The sequence below is a fragment of the Phalacrocorax carbo genome, chromosome 1 (genome assembly GCF_963921805.1).
Source record: "Phalacrocorax carbo chromosome 1, bPhaCar2.1, whole genome shotgun sequence".
NCBI classification, from domain to species: Eukaryota; Metazoa; Chordata; class Aves; order Suliformes; family Phalacrocoracidae; genus Phalacrocorax; species Phalacrocorax carbo.
In genome coordinates this window covers 108,863,198-108,875,976 of record NC_087513.1, presented here as the reverse complement: position 1 = coordinate 108,875,976, position 12,779 = coordinate 108,863,198, and the positions used below count along the sequence as shown (strand labels likewise).

The window sequence follows — 12,779 nt, the reverse complement described above, 5'->3', positions numbered from 1 at the left end:
AAAGCATCTTTCAAAGCATCTTTGAGCAGCTCCCTCTACAAATCTGGTCCAGAGAGTGATAAACTGCATTTGTTTCTGTCAGTTAGCAAGTATAGGATATTTCCTCCTTCCAAACCAAGCTGTTAATTAAAAACAAGACTAACATTTAAATTAAAGATGGATAACAGAGGTTTTACTCAATAGCCACTTGATGGCAGCGTCATGTATAAAAAGATTAGACTGTTAAGTTAAACAAAAAACCTCAATAACAGTAAAAAGCCAACACAAATGACACCTTGATTACTGCAGAATATTACCCTCTTAATACAACTCTTTTTAATGATATTTTGAAGGTCAGCAACCAAATCAATAAGTAAACCCATAACAATAATGAATTTTAAACTTCAAAAGTGTTGCTATAAAGGTTATTCCTTTAAAATCAATATATGAAACATTTTTAATATCTGTTATGAATTTGATATTCATTCTAGCATATAACCCTCCAAAGATAACTCATGGTTAATTTCTCTGGGAAGAAACAAACTAAAAGAATTCCATGCGAATTTACTAAGAAAGAGTTCATGGGCACTGATTTAATAAAAGTATACGGCACTAGTATTACCAGCATAATACCATTTCTGTAGTATATAACTATAAAAGCAGTTCATATTTCCTGCCAGTAGGATGATCCACATTCTTTGGTCATCAAGGACAGCCAAATGAAATTAAGAGAAGAGGGAAAGTAGTTCACGGAAGGGTACAGGTCAAGTTTAAAAGCTGCCTTTCTCTTCCTTTCCTGCCTTACTCATCTGTTTGCACTTCAGCCTGGAGAGCAACTCCAGACTAACTGTTCCAGCTGAACAAGGAAAAGGGCTAGATCCCTGTGCTTGTACGCAAGCAACCAGTTAGGACCTGCCTTTGCCTCCCAATATGTCCAAATTTGATTAAACCCAACTTCAGACATTTTTACACTGGTTTGAAAAAGAGATCATCCCTAATATATAATGACTGCTTAGCATATTAAGAGCATTGGTCAATAACATATTGCAATAATGCACCTGCAAAGACAGCTCTGTGAGGATGATATTCTAGCCTTGATTGTCTCGAAAACATTTGTTCCCAGTACCAAACATGTATCTAGTGAAGCAAAGACAACTGTTATTCCAGTCTTCTAACAGCTAGGCAGCTCCTTAAGACTCAAATCTGTCATTCTCTTGATTTACAACTGGAACTTCCACTGCCACCAATGATTATTCAACATACTGATTGAAAGAGGAAAAAGTCCTTCAAGGAGTAAAACAAACAAAAAATCAATGTTCATAAATATCTTTTTGAGTTGCTGAAACATTAAATATCCTGAGCTAATACAGAATTAATGCCACGAAGTTTTCTTTTTCAAAATTTGGAGAGAAAAGGCAACTTACTTCCAAGCACTAGACCTTTAATGTTAGTTTTACACACAAAGCAAATTTTTTTTTGATCAAGTTCTTAAACCTCTACAAATATGGTTTCTAATGGAAGCTGAAACAGAAAGTCCACTAAATGCAGAATCACAAACAGAAACAATGTTGTAGTTCTAAAACTAGTTGTACATTTCTCAGTTTTGCGAGTCACAAAATTCATGTGGAGCCATCTCAATGGCTCAACTGTACTTGAGTTTTAAAATTAGGTAAAAGTCTTAGGAGTTTCTAGAAAACTGAAGAAAAAAAAGTATTTCCTGCCATTTCTCCATCAAAAGCACTTTACATGAAAAGAAACAACATTAAAAAAAAAAAATAGTTCTCCAAAAGTTTTATCAAACAGGATTCAACAATACAAAGATAACAATACCAAACGGTTGTGCAATCATTCTTCCAAGAGTATCTTGAAAATACAATTTTTTTCAGGTTTTATGTAAACCCTAATATATTTGTGTGAATTTCTCAACTTTCATTGATGTTGTATCTCATTCAAATTTATATTTAAGCCATAAACACTAAATTATTTTATACCTAATAATAAACAGTTTACTATAACTGGAACTGGGGGCTGAATAGGGAGGAAGGAAGGGAACTGGACAAAAAGAAACAACTGTAAGTTCTGTTTCCAAATGTAACATTACTGTGTTCTTTCCTATACTAAGTACTGCATTATATTAGTCTTCATTTTGATACTTTAAAAAGAGATGACTATGGTAGTCTGAAAAAAAGTTATTTCAATTGAACTTAAAGAATAAGATTCAGATATGAATGAAATACTAGCATTACAGCAGAAATTACTTCTCTTCATACAAAAATAAAAAAGTACTTAGGCTGCAACCTTAGTGATTTAGTCAACTGTACATGATTTATGTACTGCTTTTTTTCTGCTAGAGTCCGTGAACCAGCTCTTTCTCCAACTACTTCTCAAACTAGAAAGCAGCTGGCAGAGGAGGGGTGGCTTATTTATTAAGGAGCATCTACCTCAGTATTCCCTTTAACAGAACTCCTTTTTCATTGCTGTAGGCCAAATTTCATAAGTTCACTGTTTGGAAAATATACAAGCAGCCTTACCAGGACTGATGGATTCCCAACTAAGTCTTCTAAACAGGGGTTGAGAGTTTATTACTCCTCAGAAGATGTACTCTTTCAGCACAGTGGCAGACACATTGAAGTTTTCCTGGAAAGCCTAGTAATGAAGAACCTGGAGGACCATTGCTGTAGACCACAGTCAAGTAGGCTCAACAGCTGATTACAGTCACCAGGTCACAATTAAATAAAATAATTTCAAATTTTTGTGGTGAAACAGAGAAACAGAAAAGTTTTGTTGGCTTGGCTCTTCAGTTTCCTTGTGCAATTTAATTTTATTCCCAGTGAATCACAAAGCTATGAAAATGACTACTTCAGAAATAATAGCTCAAAGAATTGTCAAACATTGCAGTAAATAGCAGTTCAATATTTGCAATGAGCCTATGTATTTTGGTGGGGGCTGCACAATAGGTGAGTTTAAACATATTTCAAAGAAGAGATTGTAGGTTCTTGCTGAACAGGACTAGCATTCTTGTTAATGGAAGGGAGTTATGCAGGGAGCAGAATGCACTGGCAGAGCAAAAAGGTGCCATGATATATGCAGCAACAAGGTGGGAAATGTAAGCAAGGTACAATGACTCAGGGTGAAGATATGCTGGAATCATGAAGAAGCTTATTAATGAGGAGCCTGAGAATTGAGGTGTCAATTTTTACAAAAATTTCTTTCCTAAAAATGATGAAATTCCATGTTAAAGGACTGAGGATATCTTATTTTAACCTAACCAGTTACTGTTTATCAGATTTTTTTGTGTGTGTTTGGGGTTTTTGGTTTGGGTTTGGGGGTTTTTTTTGTTGTTTTTTAAATTGACATTAAAATTACTTTTAAAAATATTTGTTTGTGGAATAAGGATGAGATGCTTGCAAATATTATTTTAGCTTTGAAGCTTTATGTTGCCCTTCTCTTGGCTTGCTAAGTAGTTAATATTTAATACTTAACTAAGTTGTTTGATTTCCACATGCTGTTTCTCTCTTTTCTAGAAGAACTGATGAGCAATAACTACAAATGTTAGATATCCTTCAGCTACTTCTTCTTAATGTCATTTCTATTCACTTGTTTCTTTTCTTTTTCTGTTCTTTAAAGAATCTTCTCACTTTGACCAATGTGAATCCCTTAATAATTAGGTGGGAGATTTTTTTATACAAAAATAAATAAAAGTGAACTGCACATGCAATTTTATGAGAATATGTAAAAATCTTCCCCTATTTTGCTATCAGTTATCTACTTGTTAACACATACATATGATACTGGGAAGATATTTCTATCTTTACTGAAATAGAATGGGCAAAGCCGGAAAATATGACAAAGCAAAAGTCATGGTTTTAAAAACTTCAGATTGACTACATCTTTAACAGATACACGGAAGAGTATTTAAGATTAGCCAGACTGCTTGATCCAACTTTTTTTTTTCTTTCAAAAATTGATGTAATTCCCAGATTTCCCTTCTTTCTAACTTGAGCCAAAGAAACACAAGTATCAAATTGCATCAAATAAATCATAATATATGCTTAATAGACAAATATGCTAGCTGTTTTTCTTCTAGTTGTTAATGACCTCCCCAGACTTAGCTTTTCACTTAGAAGCTGCTGGCTGCTCTTGTTCCAGAATGTTCTTTGCAGTGTATTTCACCATTTGTATCTTCAATAGCACTGTGAAGAAAATCTTGTAGTATGGTTGGCATCAGTGATACTTGGTTTCAAATTTGATAACATTCTCTTAGTTTCTTTGTCCTATCTGACAAAATGTGCATGGAGAGTAAATTTGCTACTCATGAATAACAAAATATTTTACAGAATAGTGATCTTTTAATATAAATGTGAAACTTGTCCCATGTGTCTCTGTTGCTCTGAGTCTATCTACAAACTAATTTCTTGTACCAAAGATCATAACTCACAAGAATTTGTAAATTAAGTGGCCATCTTTAAGGAGGGGGGAAAAAAGTATTTCCCAGGGAATAAAAATGATAACAGAATAATTTTATCTCTTCCCCCTCCCCCTTTTTTTTCCCCCATCTCTTATGATTATATGTAAACCTTTCCTTCAGAAATAATGTTACACTATATTGAGGGTACTGGCTGATATCATTGCTTAAGTTATCTGGAAACATACACACTGCTTCTTCAATGGGAGCAAAGCACAGCAAGATTGCCCTACAGTAACACAACATAAACAAAGTGTTTTCCAGAATATAAGACATTTTTGTTGTTGTTTTGAAATACTTAGAGCTCAGGACTTACTAACAAGCTTCCCAAACCTTTTAATTTAAGCTCTGATTTAGCAAGATACTTAAGTACATATTTTATAGTATGTGAGTAGTCCAACTGAAATTTGATTAGAAGCTATCTGAAAAATATCTGAACAATATATCAAAACATCCCACTAAACCTGGAAATTAATGCTGTTACTATATTTACATCAGTCCCTTTTTTTTTAGGTTGCTACGCTTGTTATTTTTTTACTATGTCTAAGCAACAATAAAACAAACTTTTACAAAATGCCAGATATATTTACAGAGAAATAGAAAAACAGAAATTTTGCATTAATTTTAAGGATAAAAATACAAATGGAAAGAAAAGAGTTAAGTCTAAAACAGTCTGCAATAAGCAGGAGCCAAAATGTGTCTTTAGGTGCCTACAGCATTTGTCAGGCTTACTTCTTTTATTTCTAAATCATATGCCAATATTCTGTGACATTAAACTAGTTTTTAAATTAAAGAGAAGTAAACATCCAACTACTTTTCAACATATTAGTTTAGCTTAAAAAAAAATTATCTTGGGGAAAAAACCTTTATGACAAGACTAATTATCATAATGACTTGATGTCAGTTTCTTAAAGCATGGGAGGAGTTTGTTTTTTAATTCAGTTATTGTTTAATATTGTCTCATATACACAAGATCCCAAGTTACACAATAGTCTTGTGGGTCCTAAATTATCATGCTTTTGATATTATATATTCTGGAACATCCACTGGTGGCCACTGTGTTCTGATATATAAGTAGAGCTACACATTCAGTGACTTGAATGTAAAGCTATTGCGGGAACTTTTTCAAAAGTACAGTAAAAGGTAAGGTAGAATACTGAGATTGGAGCCGCTATAAAGAATTCATACCTATGGAGACCTCCAGGGCCAAAACTGGAACCACATCAAGTTCTGTTTTGTCATACCGTTCCCCCACGCTTCGCAATGGAAAGTACAGCCCATAAAAGCCCATAAAAGGAAAAAATTTAGGACATGTACATTTTCAACAGTATTTTTACAAGAGACAGATGCCCCCAACTAAGAGCCAATCCAAATACATGCACATGCATAAAAATAATTTAACACAAACACCACTACATGATACTCTACTCCACTGCCATGGGCAGACATCGACATACTGTGAAAGACAATGACTGTGATGGCTAATCAGGAAGCATGGTAGGAGGGATTATCTAAGGAAGCAAATCTCTTGTAACTGAGGTTGAAGGATGGTAGAAATGAAGGGCAAGCTTTGTTTTATGGTTAAGAAAAGAGTAGCTCCCCAAAATACACAGCAAGGTACTAAATACAAGGAATGAAGCTGAACTGAGTGATGCCCTCCAAGACCACACCTAGTAGTGCCCTCCAGTCAGTCACTTCTGGGCATTCAGTCAGTGGGACCAGAACAGAGCCAGTCTGAAGCAACCTTCCTGATCCCCCAGATCCTTACAGTGGGGAAGTGGGGATCCTCAGCACTAACTGTTTCACTCTGCAGATCAGGTCCTATTGCTCCTCGCTACTTGCTAATGTAGACATAGCCAAACTACATTTATTTGGAGACTGAAGCAGGGCTACATATGGAGAATTTCACCTTTGACAAGTACTAACTTCATTTACATTAACACCTGTCTAGACTGTTTTCCTAAGTATAAACATAAAAATCTCCTTAGTGTATTTGGGCCCTTCTTACTTAATTAACCATATGTGACGTAAAGTGATACAACCCAGTTAAAGGTATGTCATTGTTGATAGGATCAATTACAGTCAGGCATAAGTATTCATTGCTTATACCATCTGTGCTGTACTCCTAAGTGCAGAACCTTGTCAATGAAAGTATACACAGATTAACTGTATTCACTTTCATTAAAAAACACCAATCTGTTTTGTCAGCTCTAGGCACTTTCTGTTAAAAAGTTGCAATAATATAATGCACATTCACCTTCTCCTTCCAGCATACTGTGGCTAATGCTACACCATTTGAAGGGTTTAGAATAATATTTGAGACTATTCTGCATCTTGAGTGCTTTTATTCTTAACTAGTAGCAACTGTTCAACAGTCTTCCAAAACTCTACTTCCATGATTTCCAGCCTGGGAAATCATTGTGGACATGGTAAGGAAGGAAATCTTGCCTGTTCTGTTACACGCTCATCAACATTTTCTAAGGCTTCTCCTTCTCACTGCTGTTCTTGAATATTACAGATCTGATCATATCACATTAGAGGAGGGAAAAAACCAAACAGCAGTAATTCAAGCTGTGGAAACCTTCAGTTGCCATGTAAGTATGCCTATAGATAAATACACACAAGTATAAATATACTGGACTAATACTACAACCAATTTCATGCCTTTGATGTTAGTTGCAATGAGAAATTAGTTAGATTAAACTAATACTCCTAAAGTTAATTAACAATTTCATGGATGAGTTTTATACACAAGAAACTATGTGTTCCGATCTGTATGGCTCGGAATGAGTCTTCTTTTCATTCCTATCATCATTATGAGAGAATTATTTTTATTTAAAAACATAATTATAGGATAGGCAACATAATCACTGGATAGGTGAGGAACAGGTTTTAAAGGACCAGTTTGGAGCATGGGAAAAAGCTATACAACTACATGTGTTTAGAGATCAAAAGTTCTAAAAGCAGGCTGAATTACAATTTACAGTTTTTCTTCAGAACTGGGGGAACAAACTGATGGCATAAAATATGCTTCTCATCAGGCTCCCTTCAAAGATGACATCTTCAAGGAAGACTAGGAACCACTGTTCTATTGTTAAATGATTACAGTTAAAACTGTAATTAATCCAGGTGACTGAGAAAGCAGGCTGTGCATCTAAGCATACTTCTTTCTCACAGAAGATTTGAAGGCCACACTTAAGGATTCTCCTGAGTAAAAAGCAAGAAGGGATAAAAAAGATGCACTTTGCATAAGATGTAAACTGCTATTATTTACATACTGTTTTTACAACTCCGTGCTTAATTTGGAAGGGATTTAGAGGCACACCCATGTGGGAAGAGCCTGGTCAGTTTAAATCTGGGGGGAAAAAAACCAACCAAAACAAATAAAAAAAAAAAACCCAACCTAAAAACAGCTTTTGGCTGATGAGGATTTTTCTCTGTGTTTATGGTATAGTAAGTCTAAGGGCTTGGTCTCCAATTATTTTACATATCAGAGATACTAAACAATGCTGATGGGGATACTGACCAACAGTTTTATAAAATGATCTAGAAGTATAATTATGGAGAAGAGCTTAAAGATGTTAATTACACAATGGGAAAAGTTAAAACAATGACACTGAGATTTATGATTAGCATGCTTATTTCTTTAGTGTTCAAAAGAGCTGAAAATAAATCACACTTCAGGGTGTCATAAAATACATATAAATAAGGAAACATTTATCCAAAATCTATAGCAGGCTGCCTAGAATATTTTTATTATTGTATACAACACAATTGCAAATAAAATGCTGTTTACAGCACCTTTTAAATATAAAAGTAAAAAAAAAAAAAAACGAAAAGGAAATTTTGCCACAACATTAAAAAGCCCCTCCTTCACCCACCCAGTGGCACACATAAGAAGTATGTTAATGAAACTCTGATTTGAACTCCGTTCTTCAAAACACAAACCAAAACATTTAGAGTAATCAGCAGAAAAAGAGCTGAATTCACTCACAAACAATTGTAAAATTCTTAAGTAGTTCTCAGTAACATAATTATCTGCTATATTGTCAAAACAAAGCCTCACAAATCTCTACACAGAAGAGCCTGAAATACTCTTTTCCTTTTGGTCTCTGTATGCATAATCTCAAAATCCTACCTAGTTCTCACTTGGAACAAAAAATATATTTAACTAGTTCCACTGGAGCATAGACAATCTGACTTTCACATTAATTTCTGACAGATACACCTTTGAAGAGGAAGCATTGTTTGAGTCTCACCTGGAGGACAAGGTTAAAGTAAACTAAGCAGAGCTGTTTGCTGTAATACCACCAAACAACAGTTAAATGATTATGTGAAGCTGTCAGAGTTGGCAGGTTCAAAATCCCAGTATAGAACCAAACAGCTTGCTTGATTTTTCAAGCCAAGGAAGTTATGTAATGAAATTTGTTTGTGCTGGGAAAATATTCTCTGTACCCTTCATGCCTTCGGTGAGTATTTTTCAAACAGCAAGTAGTGGCACATTCATCCTGAGAAGAGTTTTCTTACATTAGATAAGCCAAACGCACACATCTGAAAGCAAAAGACTATCTGCTGCACAGTGCAGACATACAGACATTGTATAATATGTTATTTTGTTACAGATGTTACACACTAAAGTATGTACAGTTACCACAGTCTGTGCTGTAAATTTTCAGAAATGTGCATTTTAAGTAAAAGTATGCATTTGATTTAATTGCACCTATCTTTGGCTCTGCACTAAAATATTTGGAAGAAGGCTTGCAGTTCAGATACCTAGTTGAAACACTGCAATCCACAGATGGCTATGCAGGCTTTGGGCTGGAGAATGAAAAAATAAGTATTAGATAAAGGCCTCAGAAGTCAATATTGTCTGCTGCACAGTGAGTCTCATCACACTACCTCAGTCCTTCCTTTTCTCCCCATTAAAGGCAGACTAACTGGAATGTAGTACAGCGTCAATACAACTAACTGTAGTAATTCTGCTGTCTTGCTCTAGGAAACAAACTTTATGGACAAAGGATTCTGCAATTCCTTTTCAGATGGTTACATCTCTTATTTAGGAAGTGAGCTCACTAGCTGTTAGGAGTGTTAGGTCACTCATCCTTACAATTCACGTACACTACAGAGGATATTTTAATAACCATTACGTTCAACAAGTCAGTGTTTCAAATGTAATAAATTTCATAATTATCACTATTATCTATAATGATCACACTTCAGGAGAAATTGCCCTAGGAAACTTAAAATATTAAGGCATCATTATTGTAAAGGGGTCCATGCCGAATTTAAAGTAGATTCAGGTGTTCATCTAACAGTTTAACCATGTGTTTTGCACAGACAATAAAGGTGTGGCAAAGCTGTTCCTTACTCCCCAAAACAGTAAAAAAAGCTGGCTGCATTATACAACTCTATTGAAATGTCAGGTGGTTATTCCTGTTTCACCATCAGTAACATTACACTGTCTTGTAAAATAATAATAATTTGAGGTGGACAGTGTTAGGAACATGGAAAGATCAGAGTGTGCTTTTGGAAAACAGATTCTCTCCATTTGGAATTTTTTCTGTATTCGTGTCTGGACATATTCTTTAATTAATTATTTAGGCAAAAATTTCTGCTACACCTGTTACTGAAATACATCTAGAAAACAATTGTCAAATCAAATGGCTACAATCATGGCACACTACCTGCAACACTTTTAAATGAATTTTAAAGGAAGTTTATATGATCAACCCAACAAAAACTCAAAAAGAGGTCTTAAAGGTTAGGGTACCAGCCTTGAAATGGCAGATGTAGATCGAATCCCTCATTCCAGCCCAGATCACTTCATCAGCTACGAGCTGAACCCTGGGCCACGGATCCACAAAAATAGCAAGGTACCAAGAACTTTCCTGATGGAATTTGGGTACTTTTGAAGATCTTGGCCTTGGTCTCTCTCTTTCTCTGCCTTTTCTGTACATCAATAAAATGGGACTAGTAATTCTGTCCTATAAATTAGTGTAAATAGAGGGGGGGAAATCCACAAATAGCTAAGTAATGCAAAATACGCAACCCTCAATCTGCACTGAAAGTCTGGAAGATGGAGCACAGAGAAGCCTTTAAAAACACTTGTATCAAGAATTGAAAGTCTGTCTCTCTTATTTTCCTCATTACAAGGAATTTCTACCTCAGGTCTACCTTTTTCCTCAAGAACGGTCTTGTCAGTCACCAGTGCTCTGTATGATCTCTAGCTGTATCCCATCAATTATATACCAAGGACTTAAAAAAAAGGGGGGTCTGGGTTTTTGATCCTAGCCTCATGCAGTTTCTACATTTCAATTTCTAATTTCTGCTCCTGGTTACCCAGGCTGATGTTATTCATTTCTGAACAGCAGTTTTCCCATGATTGTCATTATTGCTGTTTCAAGTTTTCACTATGTTTGATTTGAGTAAAGTATCATATTTTCTATTTTAGTGCTGCCTCTTCAGCACTCTTCCTACCTATGCTTTTTAAACACTGTATCCTCAAAGCTTTAATGCACTCAGCTTCAGATGACCATGTTGTACTCAACAGAGTTCAAAGATGACATATGTTTCCAAAGCCCCTCTGGACAACATTTGTCATCTACATATACGAAAAAATTGAGGAGACAGAGGATGGGGAACAGATGAAAACTAAAACTGGAACAACACAATGTTCATAAAATGCAGTGGTCCAGAATACATCTGCCACTCAGTCAGTCAGTCTCTGTATTTATGTCCTTAATGCCCACAAGCAGAACAGCCAGGAGTCTTTTCCTCCTTCTCACTGCAGGTGACTGCAGCTGGCTGACTCCTGCAATGACGAATGCCAAGACTGGTCTCTAGGACGCAAGTGATCCCACTAAATTGTACATCATATCACAGCACAGTGACACGACAAATTGAACAAGGTTTTATGTACAATTGACATATTATATTGACTCTTCACAGTTTTTCTTGTCTCTTCAACATGGTCTTTATACTATTTCCCTTAGAGAGCCAACCTCCCCATAATTACTGAGTTCAGAGAGCATCCTGGCTGGCACTGCCCACTGCTTTAAACAGACCTCTGTAAACCAATCAGAGGCTATAAAAGCAGTTCATGGTCTTAGCTACTTCAGTTACTTTCTGAACAGTCACGTGAGGATACATGCATAAATTATGTCCAGTTATTTCTAAGGTACTATACCAAAAATGTGTTTAAACATAAGGAACACAAAAGCACCAGTGAAGCAGCTGAGACTGCTATTTTGCATTGCTGCAGTGGAATATCATACTTGGTTAGATGTTGAGAATGAATTGGATAGCCATGCAATAACAAGGAACAAAGTAATCTTTGCATTCTTGCCAAGACCGGATATTTTGCCATCATTATTGGGTGGGGGGGAAGAGGGGAAAGAAAATAAATAAATTTTTTTAAAAAAATAAAGTAAGCCCAATCGTTTAGATATAGTTTATATATGTTTAATACAGATGAACAAGATTCAAAGTTTGGTACTGGTCTATCAGCCTCAGCTTCAAAGTTTTCAAATATAGTTAAATGAAACCAAATGCAGTTAAATGAATACTGATTTCTTATAAAACACCGAATTCTTGCGCTTTTTGTGGTTACCTGGTATGCACTTCCAATAACTGGAGCCAACAGAGCTCAGATCTGGAAAATCAGTTTTGCTGAAAATAGACAAGCAACCCTTCTCTAACATTTACACTAACATTGTCTGGAAAAAAACCAGCAATATTTTGTACTTCATTTGAAAGGGCTGAATAAATGTCAGTACCAGGCAATTCTCCCATTCTGACCAGGACTGGCTATCTACATGAAAACACAAAATTACTTGTAAATCAGATTGCTACTTACCTGCTCTGTTCTTCCTTCAAACTGCCACCGAGTACTGACCCACATCTCACTGTCTGTACCATTCCCCAACAGCTCTGAATGAAGATGATTGCAAAGTGAAATGGAAAAATACCGTAAGGTTTAAAAACAAACTATCTCATGTCTTTTCTCATTAGCAGTTATTCAGAATTTCTTTTGTAATAGCAGCTACTCCTCAAGGAGACAGTTTTACTCAAATGGTCTTGTCTAGTCTTCCTCACATTAAGGAAGGGATTTTTTTTAGTCAGTGCAAATACTTCTTAGCGTATACAACAAGTATTGATGAATCCATTTTTTATTAGATGTCTCTCAAACTCCACCTGGCTTCCAAGCAGATCAATCAAAAATGAACTAGATGTCACTCACAACAGTGAAAAAGCAAACATACACAACACTTCATCACTGTAGAGCATACATGGAGACAGCCAGCTTACAACTCACATGCTCATTGCCATCCCCCAT

General features: G+C 35.6%; 1 long non-coding RNA gene across 3 annotated transcripts in view; it reads right to left on the bottom strand.

Moving 5' to 3' along the window:
- Positions 1-12,779, bottom strand: part of LOC135316524 (uncharacterized) — a 247,559-nt gene that overhangs the window by 113,549 nt on the left and 121,231 nt on the right. Inside the window, exon 4 of one of the 3 annotated variants that reach the window (XR_010375780.1) lies at positions 12,300-12,373. The exons of the other annotated variants lie outside the window; for them this stretch is intronic. This is a non-coding gene — a long non-coding RNA (uncharacterized LOC135316524). The remainder of the gene's footprint in view (positions 1-12,299; positions 12,374-12,779) is intronic. 3 annotated transcript variants of the gene reach the window in all.